The 17,620-nt window shown below is 39.1% G+C and overlaps 1 long non-coding RNA gene across 2 annotated transcripts in view; it reads right to left on the reverse strand.

Annotated features, from left to right (window-relative positions):
* Nucleotides 1-256: 256 nt before the first annotated feature.
* Nucleotides 257-17,620, reverse strand: part of LOC122812794 — a 173,363-nt gene continuing 155,999 nt past the window's right edge. For both annotated transcript variants that reach the window (XR_006366571.1, XR_006366570.1), the window contains exons 6-7: nucleotides 14,620-14,673; nucleotides 257-351 (exon numbers count right to left, since the gene is read on the reverse strand). This is a non-coding gene — a long non-coding RNA (uncharacterized LOC122812794). The remainder of the gene's footprint in view (nucleotides 352-14,619; nucleotides 14,674-17,620) is intronic.

Consider the following 17,620-nt stretch of genomic DNA (forward strand, 5'->3'; position numbering starts at 1 on the left):
TGCTTTATAGATTGGTTTACATTCTCATACACAAATGTCAAAAAATATACCCTAAAACAGACAGGACTGACCTTCATGCAGCAAAGCTGAATAATTGTTAAGAACTTTTAGATGAAAAGTATACAAAATGCAGTTTTCTTTGTTTTTAAACATCTCCTTTAGTACAAATTCTTAAAGGTCTGTACACTATGCATCAACCTTTTTGGTTAATAAAACTTTTATTGAAGTTTAACCATAATACAGAGGAGAAGGACTAGGAAACAGCAGCATTTTATGATATACTGCAGTGGCTGTTACCTTTAAGCCAGGCTTTCCAGGTTGCCCGGGATGCCCACAGCTTCCACGAGGACCCTGCAAAAAGATGAGAATCTATTAAATACACATGTTCTTATGATATTAGAAATAAGTCAGTCTCATGCCAAATATCATGTCTGATGTTCTGAGCTAGCACGGAAAGGTTATGGCTAAAAGCTTTCATTTGTTTAGATTATTTACTGCCTTGTCACATCCTATATTGGACACATTTTCAGATTCACCAGGACTTAGTTTAATTGTTTATGTCATCTGCTTCTGTACTTATAATTAGCCTCTGGCCATCGGGGGGGGGGGGGTGTGTGTGCCTGAACTGTATATACCTCAACTCATTTTCAAAGGACTGTGAGCTGGTTTCTAACTAATGACTAGTACAGCTTGTGTGGCCATCTGACACGTACTAGAAATTGGAATTGGACTGTATGCACAAGTATCACAATCTGGAAACAGAACTGCAGACTGATATCACAAGCTGGTAAAGCAATGGTGTGTGTGTGTGTGTGTACGTGCATGTGTGTGTGTTTTTAGAAAGAAACATTTTAATGAACATTACATTTCTGGCAAAGGACATCTAAACAGGATATCCTATAACTTCTGGTAGGAGGTGTTTACATGGAGGACATTAGCATACTAATCCTGTTGAACCTGCCTGGACAGTTGTGCTCTTGTTTGTAATAACCATTTCATTAAACGATGTGGATAAAACATGGCTTAGCCAATACTTCAAGGATAAACAGCATGTCTGCAAAGGGCAATGCTATTTTTTGTTTATACTTCCATCCCCAACTTAACATCATACATACAAATCATCAGGAGAGTGACTCTTTCTAAATATTGTATCTTCTGAATATGGGAACATCAATGTTGTCTCTATTGCACCGACATATGAATGCATCTGTATTTTAGATTATATGAATTTGACATACCTGTATTTTATAAATTCTTTTTGATGACAGCGTGAGCAGGGAATAAATTGGAAGTACCCTTGGTACTCATAACCTTAGCACACCATAATCTATGCAGGCAATTTATGTAAATACATGTGTATGCGATATGAATTGTACGCAATTTATAAAAAGGGCAGTGGTGCACAATTGCACTTGTGCAGATGTATGAATTCTGCACAATAAAGGTTGCATACCACAAAAAAACAATAAACTACATTCAGTCATACAGTGACAGTAGACAAAGGACCACAGATGTAAAATGCACTCTGTATACATTCAACAAAGTCATAAGGGCAAAGTACAGTTACTTAAGTAAATCTACCATAACAGTAGATGTTCAAACAATCACTGCTGCTGTAGGCTTAACTACCTGGGTTATATCATGCCGTATAATAGACAGCCAACTTTCAAAGCTTCAGGGCATCTTCCATTTGCCCAAACCGTTAGTCCACTCAGGTTGAGCTTACTAAAAAGACATTTTTGGGTGCCAAGCCATTCAGAGCTTTCATGCCAACAGAGAGAGAGAGACTGTACACATCACTATTTACGCTATTCCAGAAATTCATTAAAATTTGATGGATTCCTCAAGGTAAAACTATTATTTGGGGGGGGGTTGCATCATATTTGCAGAATGTGGGGTTGTTTCTATATTTTCTATGTTGATCTTAATTCTGTCAAGTTACTGGTGTGACAAGATAATTACCTTAGGGTTACTGTTAAATTTGTCTCATTGTATAACAATATACAGCACAGATGGGGGTTGGAAGCAGTGTGTCATTTCATAGGTGAAGGTCCTCGCATGATTTTTTTTTGTGTCGCTGTTGCAGTTTTGTTTGACCCACAATTATTTTATCTTTTGAGAAGAAAGATTATTTGCAAAAAAAAGGGACAGCTATGGATACTTCTTATGCCCCAACTTATGATTCTCTGTGTGTGGGGTTTTGACAGAAAATGTATGTATCCCACTGATTTCTAAAAATGCAGTATTATTTAAGAGATATATTGATGATTTGATTTTTGTATGTAAGGTGAAAGTGGAAAATTAGTTTGATTTTTTGAGAGTTAAAATGGAAACCCCTATGGATTGAAGCTCACATGTGAATCAGATAAGAGGTCAATTCATTATTTGGCTATCACTTTATATGCCCAGGTTGGAGGTAGGTTTGCATTTAAAATTTACATAAAGCAAACTGCTGTCAATAATGTTTTGCATGCTATTAATCAGCATCAACCACATTTAAGTGATTCTTTGCCATATGGGGAGCTGTATAGGGTATTTAGGCATACATCTGATGTAGTTTTGAGGCAAGTTGAAATGGACAAAAAGAAAGAAAGATAGATTTAAGATTAGAGGTTATTCTACTGAGCAGATTTAGAAATAGAATATAAGGTATTAGGTGGGAAGAAAACATCATACCATAAATGAATTAATGATAAGCAGTTGGGTGACAGAGAGTTAGACAATAATGATATTATGTATTGCTTGTTAAAATATACTGATTTCGTTTCAATAATGGAATTTATTATAAGAGACAATTGACATATTATTATAAATGATTAACAGATCGGCCCTCTTTTTCACAAACATGCAGTTTTCTTACATAAAAGGAATAGGAATTTAAAAGAATTATTAAATTTTGATTTCATAATGCACCTTAAACAGTATAAATAAGGTGGGTACATGTGGATGTGGTTATTGCAAAGTTTGTTCTAGAGTTAGAAGTTTGCATGGAACAAAAATTAATCGCAGGTTATTCATTTTCAACTGACATTTTAGTTGTGAATCTATGGGGGTTGAGTATATTATCAGATATAATTGTAAGTTTTCTAAGTGGTATGTGGGTCAAACAAAGAGAAAAGGTTAAACTGTGTATTATGGGACATTTGAGAGATATTAGGAGTAGTTAAGTGAACAGCCCCATGGCTGAACACTTTTTACAGAAACATGAAAGTGTTGATACAGGGCTGTCTTTTGGTCTGTTGGCTAAGATGTTTTTATCAAGGGGTAGTGTCTTTATAGCAAAATTATTGGAATTAGAAGCAAAGATGATTTTGAATTATGGCACTTTACAGCCTAAGGGGTTAAATCAGGAAGTCATATGATGGGATGGTGATATGCTTTTATTATTTAATTAATTTATTTGGAGAAATAAATTATAATATACTATCAGCGGGTTAATGTCATTGCATTGATTATTACAAATGTTTAAATACATGAAAATGTTCAAAATATTTGATTAGTATGATAATAAAGTCATTGGGAACCCTATGGAAAAGACCACAAGAGAATATGATATCAGATCCTGTGAAGGCGGAAAGCCGACATAACAGATTGGTTTAAATAAAATGAAATGTGCACGTCAAGTGGCTGGTTAGATTTTCTTCTTTTTTAGATTTTTTTGAGGCAAAGGCTGATTCCTGAAAGGGCAATGCTAGGACCAACAGCAACAACAAAAAATAAGTATTCACACCTTGGTATAAACAACACACCAAAAAAAAAAAAAAAAACCAAAAAAAAAACAAGGGGGGTAGAGGGATCAGCTGCTTTAGCAGTGACCATTTGAACATCTGTTAAATTTATTTATACAACTGTACTATGTTCATCATATTGATCACTGCTGCAGTAGCTATATTTATGTGTGTAGATTAAACCTAGCTTACTTTATTTGGAAGGTTGAAGGGGACGGATCCAGGAGGCCCTGGAGAATGGTCCTAGCAAAGGCTGATCTAAACCTAGAGAAGGAATCAAGATTGTGGTGACATGTAAATATATGTATAGAGGACCAAGTTGCTGCTTCTAGCACACTTCTAGAATCCAACCCTTTTAAAAAAACTATAGATGAAGCCAGGGCCCTGGTATAGTAGGCCTTGACCCTGCCTGGAATGGTTTTGTTGTGGTGAGAAAAAGAAAAGGTAATAGCTTAAGATAAACATGTGGAAATAGTCTGTTTTGCTACAGGTTGTCCCTTCCTTCTTAACTGCACAGGAAATGATAAACTGATCTGAAGACCTGAAAAATTTAGCTCTGTCAAGATAGTACCGGAGTTGTTTGTGGGTATCCAAGGTATGGAGTATCCTTCCTTCCTCATTTTTAGGTTCATGAAAGTAAATGAGGAGATGGATAGTTTGGATTAAAGTAAACTTGGACATCACTTTAGGCATAAAAGAAGGATTAGTTCTGAAAGAAATCCTGTCTCTACTGAAACTGAGATAGGGTTGACTCACCATAAGAGTTTGCAACTCAGACATTCTTCTTGCAGGTCAGAGCAATCAGTAAAACAGTTTTTCTTGTCAAGAACTTCAAGTCAGACATATTAGCTGGTTTAAATGGAGCAAATTGTGGCTTCCCTAACACAAAATTAAGATCCCAAGGAGGGGCCACTGGTTTTGTTGAAGGCCTCCAATGCAAAACCCCTTTCAAAAACATTTTATATGAAAATACATTGAAAGAGGAGGATCCATGGAAAGACATGCTGAAATGGCCAATAAATGAACTTTTATTGAGGAGTAAGAAATGCCATAGGATAGCAACTCACACAAATATTGTAAAACCAGAGAACTACTAGCACTGAATGTGTGCTGGTTATGTATTAGCACCAACTAGAAAACTTTTCCATTTACTAATATGTTACATTCTAGTAACACACTTTCTTGCCTCTGTTAGTATCTGCTGCATGTCCTCAGTAAGCAGGTGCCTTAAGGTCATTAAGACGCTATCATCCAGGGATTCTGTTGAAGATGATCGGGGCCTGGGTGTATAAAACACCCTTGATCTTGTACGAGTAGATTCATTCTGTGAGGAAGTTTGTGGCAAGTGCTCCTGACCATTTCCATAAAAAGGGAGAATCACTGTTGCCTGGGTCAGAAGGGAGTCACCACAATGATTTTTGGGAATTCCTTCTGAATTTTCAGAAGTATCCTGGATATCAGTGGAAAGGATGGAAATGTATACAGGAACATTCCAGTTCAAAGAAAGGAAAAAGTTTCTGTCTCCAAGGCCTTCTTGCATGGAGTCCTGGAGCAGAATATTCCCAGCTGATCATTCAGAGAGGAGGCAGATAGGTTTACTTGAGGAACTGCTAGAGACAGATTAAATCTTGGAAGACCCCTGATCTAGTTTCCATTTGTGAGGGGCTGCCCTTGTCCTGTTCAGTTTGTCTGCTGCACAGTTTTGCTCTGATGTGATGTAGGATGCTTGTAGAGTGAGATTGTGCTGTGAAGTTATATCCCAAGCTAACATGGCTAGTCAGAAAAGGGGGTCCAACCTGGTTCATCCTAGCTTGTTGTCCTACCATATGACTGTGGAACTGTCTGTATAACCTGATGAAGTCCAGGGAACCAAAGATGATTCAGAGATTTGAGTGCCTTGATCAGGGTAAACACCTCTTTTATATTTATGTGCTTGCATCTGTCCTTGGTGTCCTGCACAACTTGCACTTTTATCCATCCTAAAACTGCTCCCCAGGTGAAGTCCAAGATGCTTGTGGTAACTGATTGCTTTAGAGCAGGAGGAGAATTGTAGACTTGGATTTAGGCAAATTTGCCATCCACCATGTTATTTCTCTTCTGACAACCACCTCACACTGGGATGTGAAAAGATAAAGGATGTTGGATACTGGGACCAAAGAGACTGCAGATGCCACTGCATATTTCTCAAGTGGAATCTTATTGAGGGTATTATGAGAATCATATATGCCATGAAACCCAGAATCTTGAGGCATTCCTACCCACAGTGACTGAAGTCTGAATGGAAAACCTGAGAAATAGATCTAGATATAGATCGACTTTTTCCTGTGGAAGAAAACTTCTTTGAACTGAAGTGGCTAACTGACATCCCAGGAATACAGTCTGAAGTGAAGGAGTCAAAAAAGACATTTAATGTAAGGGATCTCTCACCCAAGTGAAAGATTCCTGACACTTTGAAAAAGGCTCTACAAAGATAAGCAAGTTGTCTAAATATGAAAAAACATGGACACCCTGTAGCCTGCAATGAGCTGTAACTGGAGCTAGAAACTTTGTGAACACTCCTGGTGCAGTGGTAGTCCAGAGGGTAAGGCAGACAACTAATAACATAATCCATATGCACAACATTTCAAGAAATGCCTGAAGTCTGGATTAATAGAGATGTGATGATAAGCATGTTTTAAATCTAGTGTTACCAAGAAACTGGAATGATAAAGAATAGGTAACAGGTTATGATGTGACATCATTTTAAACTTGGGCACTATCACAAATGTGTTTTGAAAAAAGAAAAGATCCAGAAATGGTCTCCAAACATTTTCTTTCTTTTGACTTTAAAAAAATCCTTGAATGAAAACTTTTAACAACCTGGGGAAGGAGAAACTGGTTGTACAAGTTCCTGGGACAGAATATGTAGAAGGGCAGGGGGAAATAAAACAGTCTGGTATGGTGGATGAGGAATTAGTTCCTGTAAATGAGGGATTTTCTCCAACTGCCATCTATAATCTTGATGAATGGTCTTCAGAACCCATTTATCTGAGATTATCTGTTGCCAAAGAGAAAAGTGGAGATTCCGACTTTCTGGAAGGGGTCTGGGTCTGCCAGGGTGAGGGTAAGGGGGTCAAGTTCCCTTAAGTAGTCATTCTGACTTGTTGGACTGAGCTTTTGTTCTGGGGTCCTTTATTCCACCACCACCCCCGGAACACTATTTATTCTTAAATGTCTTACCAGCATTTTGTTGAGATTGTTTATTTTGTTTTTGGGTTTTTTCTGGGGTTTTTTTTGCCAAAACTGGATGAGAGGTTACAGAATTCCTTCAGAAATTTTGGAAAAGGAGAGATGAAAATCTTAGAGATTATCTGTATCAATGTACCCCTTTTGTCAAACATTGTAATAGCCTCTGCAGCACACAAACCAAAAACTGAATCTCTATCCAAAGGAGAATTTAAAATCTCAATTTTCACATAATTTGGGAGGTTTTGAGAAAGCAGCTATGCAAAGCTTCTCAAAACAGAACCAGTGGCCATAGCCCTGGAAGAAGTATCATATAGTCATACACACACTATAAACAGTGAGTAGTGACTTGTACAATGGAAAAAAATATTTAAAGCAGGTTTTTCCACACAAGAGGAAGCTATAGACAAAGCATTCCTCATACTTTCACAATTAGTCAGAATAAACTTTTAACAGATGAGCCTAACAATTCAATATTCTGAAACTAAAAGTTGCAGGAGCATAGACTTTTCCCCATATTTATCAACAACCTTCACATCCTTGTCATAAAGAGTAGGATTGGGAATAACTAAATGTTTAGCCGTAGTAGAATTAACTAAAGCTATGGCTGTTGGGTCAAATTCAGGAAGAGTATATAAAAAAATAAAAGACTGAGAAACTTCATACATTCTATCTGCCTTTTTAGAGGTATCAGGTTGGTCATCAAGAACATTGCAGGCAGTGACACACACATCCTCCAGAGATGACAGAGGTGGATGAAAGGATAAAAGTTCTGGAAATTCTTTCTGTAACAACTCATAGTATTTTCTGAGGGACTGAGAAACCTCCCACTGTAAACACTGGCACATTCTAGAAAGAGTTTCAAAGAGAAATCCTCACAGGGAGAGTTAGAAACTAAACTCTTCTCTGAATCTGAATTGGAAAACTGAGTTGAAAACCCTATATCTGTCTGTTCATTTTCCTGTTCAGATTCAGAATCTTAAATCTCTTCAGCTAAAGAGGTATCTATCTTTCTTTTACCAGAAACCACCTTATAACAAGGATGAATATCCTGAATTAAACCTGAGCCAAACCCAGTAATCTACTCCTGTCTAAGAAAATTTGAGGGGGGGGGGTATAGATACCTTTTCTGTATTCAGATTCTTTCTGACAGGAAAAATGGGGGCAACAGTGTTATTAATAGCAAGAGCAGCTTCCCAGGGATGGACACAACATTTTGACTTAACAAAGAAGCCTTCCCTATTCCCTCTACCAGGACCAACAATAATGTCTCGCCCTTGCCCATCTGAGGACCCCAACAGCACAGAGGATGTGACTAACCCCTGGTCCATACTGGCTGTAGGTGCTACACCAGAGGGATTAGGGGAAAAATATGAGTGGTCTGAGCAGTATTGTCACCCACCTATGGCTGAGTCAAATTTCAAGCCTGCTGTGGTGATAAAGGCTGTTTGCTTAACTTGCTATTTTTTGACTGGAAGAAGGACCGATCATAGCACTGGTAGTTTTTTCCATGGTCAAGTCAAAATTATGCCTCTTTCCCAGGAAAAATAAGCAGCAAGAGCCAGTAAAATATTATAGTCTTTAAAAGTTATTTTTCACAAAAAACAGAGTAAAAAGTACTTTAAAACACATTGCCAGCTGCAAAGATTAAAATTGGCAGGAAAAGACTGTGCTCCCATTTAAAAGTAAAGTCTCATGATGGTTTGATAACACATTCACTCCTAGCTTAAAAATAACTCAGATACTAAACAGGAAAGTACAATAAAACATTTTTTTTAATGTGGAAGGTTTTCCTCCAAAGGGAACTTATCTGCCTAACAAAGAAAAAGCCCAAGCTGACCATCAATCCTCAAAAAGCCACAGACAAGTACTCTCTTCAGTGGCAGGGAAGCTCTGAAGGATTTGGCACCCAGACTAGTCTATTTAAACAGCTCAAGCTGACTAACAGTTTAGGTGCATCTAAGGTGCCTTGAAGCTTTGGAAACTGTTTGGCTGTTATTTCCTTGGCAGGATATAGCTAAGGCAACTGCAGAATGATCAATATAATGAGCATCATAGATTGCATCATCTGCCTCTGTAAGCAGCTGTTCCCTATGAAAGAGCCAGTTTCATCTGGATCTTATCACGTGTACCGTATTGACAAACACCATGTAATACATATGTGAAAAACCCACAAGGTGCCAAATGGCAGTGTAACAGCATTTATAGAGATGCCATATAGAAATAAATATAAATAAATATAAAAAACATAACTATTTACAAGTCTAATACCACAAACAACAGCAGTGTAACAGCATTTATAGAAATACCATATAGAAATAAATATAAAAAAATAACTACTTACAAGTCCAATACCACAAACAGCAAGAGAGCACACATCAGTAGCATCAACAGGAAAATTTGGCATTAGCCAATTAAATGTAGAATAATAAAAAGTGCTTATTGCCTCGTCAGTGCCCACTGGGAGCTGCCTGTGCATTCTCAGTCCAGAGGTTAAGCTATACATGAGCTGCATTGGACTGTATAGAATGCTATGTCGTGGCAATCTGCCACGTGGTACTTCAGAAGGTGCTCTCACTGGGCATTATGCCTTTGGACCTGTGTTTAGGTCGAGGCACCAACTGACAGGCAGGAATGAGTAATATGATATGCTGACTTCTTGTGGGCACTGGCCATTACAGTAAGAAGCTGCTGGGCATTAATCACAGAACGGTCCACAGTTATATTAGCGAGGATGTTATGTTCCCACTTCAACCCAGTGAAACTTGTCACCATCTCTTTCAAGCACATCTTCATCATGTAACACAGATGTAGGACATCCTGTCTCATTTACCCCCATGATCTGCTATACTGTCTACAGGCTATCTAGTGTGCTTATCAAGAGATCCTCCAATTGCCTCCAACATCACAGGACAGGCTGGATAATGCTGCACACACCCACATACATTGCTTAACAAAACTGCTTGGGTCTGTCTGTAGCACAGACCGGTCTGAAAATACTGAACAACTCAGAACATAGTGCACTTGTCAGTGCTACACTCAACACTAGTAAGGCTATGAGTATTGACAGAGTTATCTGCCAACATAACCGAGTGGTAGGTGACAGGACATAAATACTGATATATGGTATAAAAAGTAATATATGATAATTTAGATTGACTACATTTTAAAGTTATAAGAATTTGCAGAAATATTGCAAATATACTACATAATACATGGGAAAATGCTTTTTCTAGAAGCAATGTTCAAAACAATTTAGTGATTTGACATGGATTGACTAGTGTCTGAATACTGCTGTATTAAGCTGGCTATGGCAAGAAATTAACCTGAAGCCCCATAAAAGAGGGTGATACAATGTAGTACAATGTAGCTCTGGCTGATCCAGTTCTAACCTTTGAATTTCTCATGTTAAATTTGGAGTCACATGTTCATAGGTTCATAGGTTCATACTAGGCTATCTGCCCTAGGGTATTTATAAGCCTAGCCAGAGTGTGTTTGGCTTTCACTACCCATTTTAAATGAATTTTGCTATGCCCTTTTTCGAGGTTAGTATACTGTGCCTCTGTCTAACAGTGACACAGAAGTGATACCCGGGGTAAACCTACGATCTCCTATTCACTCATCAAGATTCCTCTTGAAGAGAGTCAATGAGGGACTCTGCCTAACCTGGACTGGGATTTTTATTCCAGAGTGAAGGGAGCCTCTGGGTTATGAATCTGTCCCTACAGCATGTCCTATTTATTTCAGTGCTGAGGTTCAAGTCTCTTGAGCGTGTAGCTCGATGGGATTTGGATTTTCTGAGGTGCAGCATGTCCATTAATTCCGGGCTGGACATGGCTTTATACGTCAGGCACAGATTGCCTCTGAGCAGGCGGTATGCCACTGAGTAGAGCTGGAGTTTCTTTAACCGGGCAGCATATGGCATCTGTTTGAGCCCTTTGATCCTCTTGGTGAGGTACTTTTGGGGTCTTTCCAGTTGCTGCAGGTGTCTGGTAAGGTACATCCCAAAAGGGGCATTGTACTCAATTATGGGCCTGATGAGGGATGAGTAAAGAGGCACGATGACCTCCCCTGATCTAGATGTGAATCCCTTCATGATGAGGTGGGCTATATAAAATGTTTTTCTAACCACTTTGGCCACGCGGGTTTCAAATGAGAGATTGCTATCAACTTGGGTCCCCAGGTCCCTAATTACTTCTTCCGTACTTAATGGATTACCACCTATGTGGTAATTTGTGGGCACTTTGTTTTTGCCAAAGGGGATGACTATACACTTTTTGGCGTTTAGCTTGAGGCCATGGCTCTGGCACCAGTTATCTGTTTCTATGAGGCCCTTTTGCAGGATGCTTGTGTCGGCTGGAGAGTCGATTATGGCGCCTAGTTTGCAGTCATCTGCAAACTTGGTCAGCCACAGTCCTTCCGTGTTGGCCTGTACCTCCGAGAAATATATACCGAACAAGAGAGGTCCCAGGACTGAGCCTTGTGGGATGCCACTTGTAACTGGTTTGGAGTCTGACATGGCTCCAGCAATTCTAACCATGTGGGTTCTGTCCTTGAGCCAGTTTGCAACCCATCTAGTGACATAGGGGTTTATATTTAAGCTGGTGAGCTTATCTATAATGCCCGAGTGGGGTATTGTATCGAAGGTTTTTGTGAGGTCCAGGTAGGCTGTGTGGACCACCTTCCCCTCGTCAATGGCCTTGGTGACTGTTTCAAAGAAATCAACCAGGTTTAAGAGGCAGGATCTGCCCTTAACAAAGCCGAACTGGGCAGGATCCAGTGTCTGTAGGTCCCCAATATCTTTATTTATGAGGTCCATGATGATCCTTTCCATAGCTTTGCAGACCAAGCTAGTCAGGCTTATGGGGTGATAGTTTCCAGGATCTGTTGAGGCACCACCTTTGTGGAGAGGGACCACTGTTGCTGTACGCCACTCTTTGGGTACATATCCTGTAGTAAGGCTGAGATTGAACAGTAATTTTATGTTTGGGTTTAGCTCTTCTTGGAGTTCATGTAGGACGCAGCCCAGGACATCGTCTGGTCCCATTGATGCTGTGTTTTTTGCTTTGGAGAGGGCGGCTCTTACCTGAGCATCTGAGATGTCAGGGGGCAGCATTCTGCTGGGATAGATATTTGCCCTTTTGGTGGGGGGGGGGGTTTGCGCTGAACCTGTCAGCTAGGATGTTGGCAATGTCTGTGGGTTTGGTGTATTTTTTGTCATTTTGGACTAATTCTGAGCATATCTGGGAATTCCCACCCAGGTTCCTAACATAACTAAAGAAAGCCTTGTGATTATCCTTAGTGTCCTGTGCAATTTTTCTCTCGAAGCTGACCTTAGACAATTTTATGAGTGCCCGTAGTTTTTTGCTAATGCTGATCAGAGATGCCTTCCCTTTTTGGGATTTTGCTCTATCATGTAGTAGCTTCCTCCTTCTATTGTATAGTTTGTTTATGGCTGGGGTCCACCAGACAGGACACCTGCCTTTGGAGGATTGGGTCTTGGTTTTATTTGGGATTGCATGATCCATGCATTCCTGAAGGTGTTCATAGAATGCGTTTATAAAGGATTCTGCGGTCTGGGCTGTATTTTCCACAGGCACAGGGGCTTTGAAGGATTCCACCTCGGTTTTGAGGAGTGTGAAATTTGATTTAGAGAAGTTTTTCACTGTGGTTTTCTGGGAAGGGGGTGGGGTCGGGATGTGAATATCCAGTGAGATTAGTTTATGGTCTGATCTTACCAGTGAGGGATACACTTCTGGTCTGGAGCATAGAGCCCCCATGTTGGTGATGATCAGGTCCAGTATGTTTTCCCCTCTTGTGGGAGTGGTAACAAGTTGTTCCATAGCATTTGAGTTTATAAATTCTAGGAACCTTTGGGCTAGGGTGTTGGAACTAGAGTAATGCTCCCAGTCTATGTTTGGGTAGTTGAAGTCGCCCAATATAATAGTGTTTGGAGAGACCTTCATATTTTCCAGTCTTCTCAGGAAGGCCGAGTGGGGTTCCTGGGTTTGGGAGGGTGGTCTGTCGCAGGCTATAAACTGGAAGGCAGTTTTACCCACTGTTAGTTGCACATGGATAGTCTCTGATGCTTCGTGCTGTGCCACCAACCTGGAGGTGTGGGTATCTTTGACGAATATTGATACCCCCCTCCTTTTGTGGTTTGGTCCAAGTTTTGGGGCCGAAAAGCATGGTATGAGGTATAACCTGGTAGTGCTGGGGTGCTCTCAGGAGCCTTGAACCAGGTTTCTTTTACTGCCCAGATATCGATGTTCTCCATGCTAAGGAGAGTTTCGAGTGCGTGCATCTTGAGGTTTAGACTTCTGGCCTTGAGTAGCATTACTCTTAGTTTCTTATCCCTTGTGATACCTATGGAGGTGGGTTTGTCTTTTGAGCCTTGACTAAAAAGGGCACTATGGGGGTGGCAAGAGCCTTTGCCAATATCCAAAAGCCCAGGGGTGACAGGTGCAAGCCATCCCTAGCGAAGCATCGTGGCTTGTCGAGCATGTCATCCCAGGCTGACAGGCATTGGATCCCCTTTGAATGACACCAATACTTAAGCCAATTGTTGAAATTGATCAGCTTGTCTTCATATTGTGGCATCATTCTTGGTGAGGGTAAGATGCTACTCATGGTCAGGATCATACCGGCCTGGGCTACATGCTCAGAGAACTCCTCTATGTCTCTTTTCATGTAGTCCAGAGAGGTACATCTCAGGTCATTCACACCAGCATGGACAATGACTGAGTCATATTTGTACTTGCCTTGGAGTGACCTGAGTGCTTGTGTTATGTGGCAGATCCTAGCACCCGACAGGCAGCTCACCGTGACCTTCTCCTTGTTCAGCCTGGTGAGCGGGACGTCAGTGTGCCTGACAATAGAGTCACCTATTACAAGTGTATCAGGTGTGTTGTTTAGCCTTAAGGGCTGTAACTGTTTGGCACACTGGCTTTGTGAGCTATGTGTTGCACGTGTTTTGTTTTGGGGTAGTAAAATCTTAAAACTTGTAACAGAAAGTGATAGTATTGTTTAAATATTCAGAATGGACTTTGTTGGAGTTTTATCCAATAACTCAGTTCTCTTCTGCAGTTGCTTTCTGTGGGATCGATGTAGTTCTGGAAATCATTTTACCCATTAAATGACTCTAGACATATTAGACTGATGGAAAATATGTATACGATGCAGCTATTGACTAAACTCATAATCAGAAAATACAGACAAGGTGTAGCTTATAAATTATACATATGGCTAGTCATGCAACCTTTATATACTGGGCTAAAGTTTGTTCTGAATTCCTGAACAATTTTGAAGAGTAATCTTCTAAATTAGCTTTGAACAACTGTATATTCAAATGGCTCAAGCAGTGATTAATACTCCTGTTCTTTAAACTTTTATTGACTTAATTTTTGCTATTTTTTGAATGTAGAAAGCATACCCCATCTGCTGTGCTCTAGTGTTTGGACATTAACTTATTACACATTCTTTATGTGAGGAGATTCTACCTTGCCAGATCAGTTTAGTGAAGAACTGTGATATATTCCATTTACAAGTACAAATAAATGACAGTTCTTGTGCTAATTCACTTAACAACACCAAAAGAAATGCCAAAAATATATAGAACAGTTGTATTACAAAAAAAGGAAAAAATCTTGTACTATAGTATACTTACATACATTCCCACAGGTCCCTGAGCACCAGGCAATCCAGGCTTCCCTGGAAGACCCTAGAGAACCAATACAATAATACATTTACATTATTGACTATTATATACAGATGGGTACATTAAAAATGTCCATTAGCAAATTCCTTGTGTTGCTTCATATTTCTTCATCTAGAGATGACAATTTATATAGTACCTGATAATGCATTATTTCCCAAAGACATGCTGCAACATTCATGGACAAAGCATTGAATAATCAAGGACAAACTCTTCACAAGACTAGTCATACAGTTGGCAGAATTATGACTCCGCTAGAAATATTTGTTTTCTGAATTGAGAAGTCAATGCATTTAATATTTTATTTGTTTATATTTTATTTATTGCATTTGTTTACCATGAAAGACCCATCTATAGTGGAAGAGTGTGGAGAAAAGTTTCATAAAAATAAAACATTTATAAATACATCATAAATGATCTATCATGATAATTAGGCAAAAGGTGTCAGCTAAAATATTTCATAGTTACACACAGACATATAAAAACAAATACATAGGTCAGGGGTAGAGAATTTGGTTGCAGATCAAGAGGTCCCCTTTTCAAATCTGGATGCCCCTGTGAGGGTGGCTTTGCCCCCTTATGGACAAAGGCTATCAATAAGAAAGGTATTATTGTAACTAACACCCCCCTTACAAATCCTTAGCTACCTGCCTACTATCATGGTCCCCCATATAATACTTGGGACCCAAATAGTTTGGGGTGCATGGCTAGGCATGTAAGGGTCCTAGTGGTCGTCAGCCTAGTAACAACCTATGAACATAATAAATATCTTACAATGAGTTAAACCTATTAGAACACAAATCAGTCAATAAATGTCAAAAGCAGTTTAATATTTCAGTGTTTCAAACCAGTAGTAATGTAATAGGTTCCAACGTAGAAGTACTTTGATCATTAGAAAGATAGATGGGGATACAGGCATTTGTGGAGGACGTGAAGTTGCAAGTTCGATATACAGGGGAGATGTAATTAGAGTATGCTAGTCATAAGAGATAGTGTGAGGAATACATAGGCTGGAGGTATAGGTAAGATTGTAGTTAGTCCTATAGTTGAGATAGAGCATTGATACAATTTAGCACTTAGCTTTAAAAGAAAACTTCATGCTAATCTCCTACGTTTATTGCCTATTTCCCTAAGTGGTCTGGGTATGGTATTCCACTTCTTGGAGATACAACTAGAGTAGGGAGCATCTGCTGATGAGCTCTGGGATTTACTTTGCTGAACTAGGAATTTGGCTTTACAGCGGAAAGCTTTGCTATGGTTATACCACTGTAGGAGGGTATACAGGGAAGGGCATTTCCCTGGGTGATGAAGTATGGAATGAACATTTTTTAGATGAAGGAAATTAAGATAGTTCATAAATTTAATCCAGTTTGTTTTTGAAACTGCAAGACAGAGACAGGATGTATTACACAAACTAGCAGTGAATTCAGCAATTTTATTATAGCATTTTTCAAGCTTTCCTTAGGAGGTTGTTGTGTAGGTTAGCGAGGATAGGGGCAGCATATAGGATTGTTGCACAGTAGAGCAAGTACAGTAGATTACAATGTAAGCCAAAGAGAAATTGCTTGGCTCTGTATAGAGCTCCAGGCCTTTAGTAAGTTTTCTTTATGATATTATGTATATGAGTATCAAACCTGAACTTATTATCAATTGTCACACCAAGCATCTTGGTGTTGGAAATGTTCAAGCTGAATTTGGCCCTGATTATCAATATTATTTTATGAGTTTCTATTTCAAATCCTCATATTTTAAAGGGACATAGGAGCTGCAATGCTAATATTTTATTATCAAATGTTATGATAGTGAATCCAATGTGCAGTTTACTTCTAGCTAAATAACAATTTTTGTTGCAGGAAAACTTTTGTACAGAGGTTCCATTGAGTTAGGAAGCGGAGAGACTTCAGGCCTAGTATTTGGAAAGTCTTCACAATGGTAAGCAACAAACACAGACTTACAAAACTCTGCCTTGGAAGTGAAGCCTCCAAACATCAGAAGAAGGCGAAGAATGGAGAACTGGTTTAAGAGCAAGGATGGCTTTAGCTAAATGTTTTTCTATTATTTAATTGTAAAGATAATCAGAGCAGGGTACACAAATTTTAGGTAGCAGCTATGATATCAGACAGCATCCATATGGATTACTTAACAGAAAAATCATAAGGCTCTCATAAATCCAAGGAATACATATTTTAATCTATAATAATAATGACCTTCCAAAAATAGAAGTATTCAAAAGGGGTGCAAAGACATAAATTCAAAACTGTTCAGTAGAGAAATGAATGCTAACCCTTGGAGAAAAACTACATATAAAAAGGATAATGAAGCAAATGAGCAAACCATAACCATAATAATACTGAACCAAAATGAGGTTAAACAAACAAAGTAGCACTGGAATTTGTATTGCGGTACTGTCTCTAATTTTTTGACAAAACAGAAACAGCCAGCTGAAATATTTATAGCTGATAAATATGCACATTCTGTATTACCAAAAAACAAGATTAACTATCTCAAAGCTCACAGGGACAACAGGCTATGGCGGGGCTTCAAGGAGCTATCACAGGCACTAAGCCGTAATATTAGTGACCATCCACTCACGGATGTCTTTTCTGATTCAGAGACAGGCCCTTTGCAGTGCTTCTACATGGTTGGTAGAATCACTGTAGTGGATCACCAATATGGCCATGTTATATGTTAATGATGCATTCTGTGAGGAGTGGCTAATGCTAATTAGCTATGTGCTCTTCCCTAGAATTGTCTCTGGAAAAGGAGTTATACATCTAAGTGATTCAGAATATTGCTTAGTAGGGTAAATAAGCATATCTGGCAGTGTTAATTCACATAGTTATAGCACATTCCCCCATTATTGTAACTGGGAGAGACAGCATTGTAGGCAAGTGTTAGTAGGCTCAGTGGAGAAATAGTGATGGGGGATGTGATTGTGTAAATGTTTTTGGTA

Source organism: Protopterus annectens, chromosome 10.part0 (assembly GCF_019279795.1).
Source record: "Protopterus annectens isolate FY-2018-M chromosome 10.part0, PAN1.0, whole genome shotgun sequence".
In the NCBI taxonomy this organism is placed as follows: domain Eukaryota; kingdom Metazoa; phylum Chordata; order Ceratodontiformes; family Protopteridae; genus Protopterus; species Protopterus annectens.